This window comes from Microtus oregoni, unplaced genomic scaffold (assembly GCF_018167655.1).
Source record: "Microtus oregoni isolate MIOR12 unplaced genomic scaffold, Mior012 000014F_ref0000157, whole genome shotgun sequence".
Taxonomy (NCBI): Eukaryota; Metazoa; Chordata; class Mammalia; order Rodentia; family Cricetidae; genus Microtus; species Microtus oregoni.
This window is the reverse complement of record NW_024543073.1, coordinates 12,117,293-12,124,265: the sequence shown is the minus strand read 5'-3', so window position 1 is coordinate 12,124,265 and position 6,973 is coordinate 12,117,293. Positions and strand designations below refer to the sequence as shown.

The window sequence follows — 6,973 nt, the reverse complement described above, 5'->3', positions numbered from 1 at the left end:
TCGCTGCATTCATCCAGGCTGTGCCCAAGAGTCTGGAAATACGTGCCAGTTTGTCCCCATGAGTGAAGATACGCATGACTTTAGCCAGTGAGATATGCAAATGTGACTGGCCCCTATCAAGGATGACAATACACTGATTTTTATTAAAATGTAGCAAGGTAAGGCTCTGCACCCTGCCAAAATTAATCAAAGAAACATAGGAAAATCAGAATCTATGTGTGGAAGTCTGAACATGGGCAACTTGAAGGACTCCACACTCCTCTTTCACCATGTGGGTCTCGGGGGTCAAACACTGTAATCAGACTTGGCAGCAGGTGCCTTTATGCATTGAGCTATCTCTCTAGCCCTTATTTTATGTTTAAGTGTGTGTGCGTGGGGGAATGTATGTATGAGTATGAGTTTATGTATATGTATGCATGGGGGATGTGTGCATGTGTGTGTATGTGTGTGTGAGAGGGGGGAGGGAAGGAGGGAGAGAGAATGTACATATGTGTGTGAGAGAGAGTAAGGCTACATATGTGTATGTATACGTATGAATGTATGTTATATGTATGTTTATATATGGGGATTATGGGAATATGTGTGTGTAAGATAGAGAGTGTATACAGGGCTACATGTGTCTATTATGTGACTATATAGATGTTTATATATGGGACTGTATGTGTGTGTGTATATATATATGTATGTGTGGGTGTGTGTGTATGAGTAAGTGTATATGTACATGTGTTACACAAAGCCACTAGAATCTGTTAAGGGTTCTCAAGAATTTATTTAGGTATAAAATAGGGGTAAACACTCACTGAGACAGAACTGTTTAGATGCCACCATAGATCCAAATGTCTTCGTCCAGGTGTTCTGTCCAGGGGTGAAGAGCAAGCCACCTGCTCCACTCTGACCACCCAAGAGAGCGCAGGAGCAAGAGACAGTGAGACCCTCTCCCTCAGCTTATAAATTGTCCTGTCCTAGAACCAGATTTAGCCAATACCTAGCCACAAACCTAGCCCTACGCAAAGTACTAGAAGGAAAACACCACCCCAAGGAAGTTGGCTACATCCACAAAAACACATGCAATAGATGACCTCACAGCAGGAAATCTCAAAGAAGGGAAAACACACAATAACACAATAACATCACCACCAACAAAAACTAAAATAACAGGTGATAACAATCACTGTCAAGGGATACAAACCAGAAAAAAAGAAGTCAAACTCTCACTATTTTCTGATGACATGATAGTTTACATAAATGATCCCAAAAATTCTACCAAGGAACTTCTACAACTCATAAACACCTTCAGTAATGTAGCAGGATACAAGATTAACTCGAAAAAATTAGTAGCCTTCCTTTACACAGATGATAAATGGGCTGAAAAAAGAAATCAGATAAGCATCACCCTTCACAATAGCCACAAATAACATAAAATATCTTAGAGTAACTCTAACCGAACAAATGAAAGACCTGTATGACAAGAACTTTAGATCTTTGAAGGAAGAAACTGAAGAAGACATCAGAAAATGGAAAGTTATCCCATGCTCTTGGGGAGGTAGAATTAACATGGTAAAAATGGCAATTTTACCAAAAGCAATCTACAGATTCAACGCAATGCCAAGCAAAAGAACAATACTCAACTTCATATGGAAAAGCAAAAAACCCAGAATAGCAAAAAAAAAAAAATCCTGTACAATAAAGAAAATTCTGGAAATATCATAATCCCTGACTTAAAACTCTACTACAGAGCTACAGTACTGAAAAGAACCTTGTATTGGCATAAAAACAGATAGGAGGACCAATGGAACCAAATCAAAGACCCAGATATCAATCCACACACCTATGAACACCTGATTTTTGACAAAAAAGCAAAAAATATCAAATGGAAGAAAAGAAAGCATTTTTAACAAATGGTGCTGGCATAACTGGATATCAACATGTAGAAGAATAAAAACAGATCCATATCCATGACCCTGCATAAAATTCAAAGACCTCAACATAAAACCAACCACACTGAACCTCATAGAAGAGAAAGTGGGAAGTACACTTGAATGTATTGGCACAGGAGACCACTTCCTAAATATAACCCCAGCAGTACAAACACTGAGATAAACAATTAAGAAATGGGACCTCCTAAAACTGAGAAGCTTTTGTAAAGGAAAGGACAAGATCAAAAAGACAAAACGGCCTACAGAATGGGAAAAGATCTTCACCAACCCCACAGCAGACAGAAGTCTAATCTCCAAATATACAAAGAACTCAAGAAATTTGTCATCAAAAGAACAAATAATCCAATAAAAAAAATGGGGTACAGACCTAAACAGAGAACTCTCAAAAGATGAATCTAAAATGGTTGAAAGACACTTAAGGAAATGTTCAACATCCTTAGCCATCAGAGAAATACAAATCAAACAGCTCTGAAATTCCATCTTACACCTGTAAGAATGGCCAAGATCAAAAACATTGATGACAACTTATGCTGGAGAGGATGTGGGGTAAAGGGAACACTGCTGAATTGCTGGTGGGAATGCAAGCTGGTACAACCCCTTTGGATGTCAGTGTGGTGATTTCTCAGAAAATTAGGAAACAACCTCCCTCAACACCCAGCAACAGCACTGTAGAAGCAGACTCAGGCTGGCCAGTGGACCAGGTTCAAGACTTTTGTTGCTATTGAGGATGACAATGATCATGTTGGTCTTGGGGTGAAGTGCTCCAAGGAGGTAGCCACTGCCATCTGAGGGACCATCATGGCCAAGTTTTCCCTCCTTCCTGTGCTGAGAGGCTCCTGGGGGAGCAAGACTGGCAAGTTCACACGGATCCATCAAGGTGACAGACAGGTCACTGTGACTCTGTGTTGGTGTGTTCCATCCCTGTCCCCAGAGGCATTGACATCGTCTCTGCTCCTGTGCCCAAGAAGCTTCTGATGATGGCTGATATTGAGGACTGCAGTACATCAGCCAGGGGCTGCACTGCCACTCCGGGTGACTCTGCCAAGGCCGCCTTTGATGCCATCTCCAAGACCAAGTTACCTGACCGCCGACCTTTGGAAAGACACTATGTTCACCAAATTTTAATAGGAATTCACTGACCATCTTGTGAAAACCCTCATCAGAGTCTCTGTTCACATAAGGTTTTTTATACAAGAAAAATAAAGGAAATTAAGTCTGTTTAAAAAAAATAGTTAAGGCTACACAGAGAAACCCTGTCTCAAAAACTCAAAAAAAATTTTTTCAAGGAATTTGCTTTTGGAAAGACAGATCCTTTGCAATAATTCAGTGTTTACCGGCCACCAGCATCCATTCTCCTTGTGACCATATATGGCTATGTTCTAGAACAATGTAAACAAAACCAGAAACCGTTTGGCAAGTAGACTTGGGGGAGATTAGGTTGGTGTCATTGTGTCAACACCATGTAAACCAGCCAAGGTTCCAGTTAAATCCTAACCCAAACAGTCAGAGGGGTATACAAACCTCTTCCTAGGCCAAAGTCAGAACACTGTCCCAAGTGCCTACCTAGCGGTCCTACTGCCTTCTGATACGATGTCCTGAGTACCCTCCCCTATAATCCTGACACATTCTGAGCTGGCACCATGTGTAGCCTCCCTAGCAACCCAGAGCTCATCTCGAAGATCCTGGAGTCTAGAGTGGGCATCCCAGCTGAAGGAAAACGTGTCATTCTGTCTAATGTAGGACATGTGTGAAGGCTGTTTTCCACTAGCTGTATTTGTAGGGGCTGCATCCCATCAGCTGTGTTTGTAGGGACTGTTGTTGGTAGGGATTGTATCCCATCAGCTGTGTTTGTAGGGACACAACACAGACACAGAGTCTGTGTTGGTAGGGGTTGTATCTCATCAACTGTATTTGTAGGGGCTGTATTCCATCCGCTGTGTTTGTAAGGGTCGTAGTCTGGCCTGAAGCCTAGACTTAGCAGGTTTGTTTAAAGAGATTTTTAGTTTTAGCTTTTGTTCTTTTGGTGCAAGACCTGGACATGGGAAGAGAACAGGGAAGGAAGGAACAGAGGAAAGTCGGTAGGCAAATGTCTAAGGAATCCTACCCGGTCTGCACCTCACAGTATGAAGTCCCAGAAGCACTGGGGTTGTGAGTGGCAAAGTGTGCTGGGGTGGGGAAAATGTGGAGACAGCTTTTTAAGACCCTTCTTAAAAAGCAAAACCGAACACAAAGAGAATATCGTCTGAGCATATAAGTGCTGTGGCTGGGGTCACAAAAATAGCCGCTGAGATGATCAAGCACTGATTCCGACTCCCCGAACCTGCAAACATTTCCTTAGGAGGCACAATTAAATGGAGAATCTTGACAGAGAGATCATCTTGGCCCTTGAATCCAAGCACAATTGTTCTGATAGGAAAGAGAGAGAGGGGAAGGGATTTTGGTTTGGGTTTTACATTTGTATATTGTGTGTACACATACGGGCATGTCATGGTGGCCTGTGTGTGCAGGTGTACATGTATAGAGTTGATATGTTGATTCTTTTGGGGCCCACCCCCAGCTCTGAAGTAAATACATGCAGACTTGTTCTTGCTTATGAACGCCTGGCCTTAGCTTGGCTAGTTTCTAGACAGCTTTTTTTAACTTAAATTATCCCATTTCTCTTTAACTACGCTTTGCCTCTGGGCTTATTACTTTTCTTTAGTCTATATATCTTATACCTCATCATTCCTTCTGTGTCTGGCTGGGTGACTGGTGGTTAGCCCCTGGTGTTCTCCTTTCCTCCTCCCTTTCTCGCTCCTCCCTCGCCTCTTCTCTCTCGAGCATATGTTTCTCCTCTTATTTCTTCTCTCTGCCTGGCAGCCTTGCCTGTCCCTCTCCTGCCTAGCTTTGGGCCATTCAATTCTTTATTAGACCAATTGGGTGGGATTTTTTGTTATTTTTTGTTTTGTTTTGGCTTGGGTTTGGGTTTTTTTGAGACAGTGTTTCTCTGTGTAACAGCCCTGGCTGTCCTGGAACTCACTTTGTAGACCAGGATGGCCTTGAACTCACAGAAATCTGCCTGCCTCTGCTGGGATTAAAATCGTATGCCATCATCATCTGGTGCAATCCGGTGTTTCAGGCAGGCAAAGTAACAAAGCTTTACAAAGCTGAACAAATACAACATTAAAGAATGCAACACATCTTTGCATCACCAAACAAATATTCCACAGTATTAACAAATGTAACACATTTTGAACTAATATTCCATACTATTTCCCCCTTTCTATCTAAGTAAAAATGAAAGGTTTTAACTTCAACATAGTAAACCATACAACAAAAGCAGTTATCAAGAATTACAGTAGTCAGTCTACTTGTATTTAGCAAATTCAGAGAAAATACTTTGTTATCTATCTTATTTTAGTGATTCCAAAGTTTAATATCTAATTTACTTTCTATCATAACTAAGGAAAACTATAACTCTAGCTATTTAGACTTTAACTCCATCAAAGACCCTACTAGGATGTATTATTACCTAACAACAGAAACATCTGACTGCCTGGACAGTCACCCAAAGTTTCTCTGCAACATTGGAGCATCCATCTTCAGCCTACAAACCTAGTGTAGAAGGAGCTGCGGGCAGGCCTGCTTTTCGTCCTACCCGACTCCAGCAGGGCTAGCTTTACACCCAAAATAATAACACAGAAACTGTATTCATTTAAACACTGCTTGGCCCATTAGCTCTAGCCTCTTACTAGCTAACTCTCACATCTTGATTAACCCATTTCTATTACTGTGTGTAGCACCATGAGGTGGTGGCTTACAGGGAAGATTCTAACCTGTGTCCATCTCAGAGAAGAGAGTTATAGCTCCTGACTCACTTCCCTTCTTCCCAGCATTCTGTTCTGTCTAATCCACCCATCTATGTTCTGACCTATCAGGCCAAACAGTTTTTTTATTAATTAACCAATGAAAGCAACACATAGAAAGAAGACCCACCTATATCAGCCTAGAATATCCGGCAGACTCTTCAGTGAAGCAGGAAATTTGAAGAACTGTCCTGTTTTATATTGACAAAGTTCACCAATTGCTTCCCTCTGTGTCCTGCAGACTCTTCTGTGAAGCAAGACTCTCAAAGGACTGACTGTCTTACCTTGTCATGGCAAAATTCAAGTTTTTTTTCCTGTGTCCCACTAGTCCAGTCTGTACAGCATACTGTCAACAATCAAGGCAAGTACAGTTTCTTGCCAAATGGTTAGCCTTGCCACACTGAAAGCAAATTCTATATGAAGTTTCTTTAATGCCCACCATCTTTTTATAAAGTAAATCCAGGAACAGATGTGTCTCATTGTCATAAAAAAAAACCCTTAGGTTATTAAGTATCTTAAATGCCATATTCTGAAGGTCTTTGAAGTGTTTGAAAATTATCTGTCTAAAGTATTCCTGTTTAACCTTGAAAACACACATAATATGACTACAAGTTTTATTATTATAGATTAACTACTAACCTCATTTCTTAATTATTGGCACTGTGGTGCCCTCTCTCTCTCTCTCTCTCTCTCTCTCTCTCTCTCTCTCTGTGTGTGTGTGTGTGTGTGTGTGAGAGAGAGAGAGAGAGAGAGAGAGAGAGAGAGAAACAATCATAATAAAAATACAAAAGAAAATAACAGGAAATTGGACTAAAGTGCTAACAGTAATTCTAAAGACTGAATCACTCCTGCATTTCTGTAATGTAACCAGAGTGTCCCTGCCATGTTCCTGTAGCAGGGTAGCCCAGTGTCTGGCCAGAAGGTGGCTCTCTCCAACTCTAGGCCTACTCCAGCTGCAGTTTCTCCAGTCCCCTAGGGCCTCATTAACAATTGCATCCTCCTAGCAGAGAAAGATCCTGAAGAAAATACACCCATAACCTCAAAGTCTTAGCTTAAAGTGACCTATTCCCACACCTTTGGTCATGCCTAGATGCAGGTGTGGGCTGGAAAATATATTCCCAGACTAATTATAGACAAAAGGAGTGGGATTTTTAGTGGACAGGAAGCCTTTTTTGCCACGGGGAGGATTTA

The 6,973-nt window shown here is 41.4% G+C and overlaps 1 pseudogene; it reads left to right on the top strand.

Annotated features, from left to right (window-relative positions):
- Nucleotides 1-232: 232 nt before the first annotated feature.
- On the top strand, nucleotides 233-3,140 carry LOC121455608 (annotated as a pseudogene).
- The last annotated feature ends 3,833 nt before the right edge of the window (nucleotides 3,141-6,973 follow it).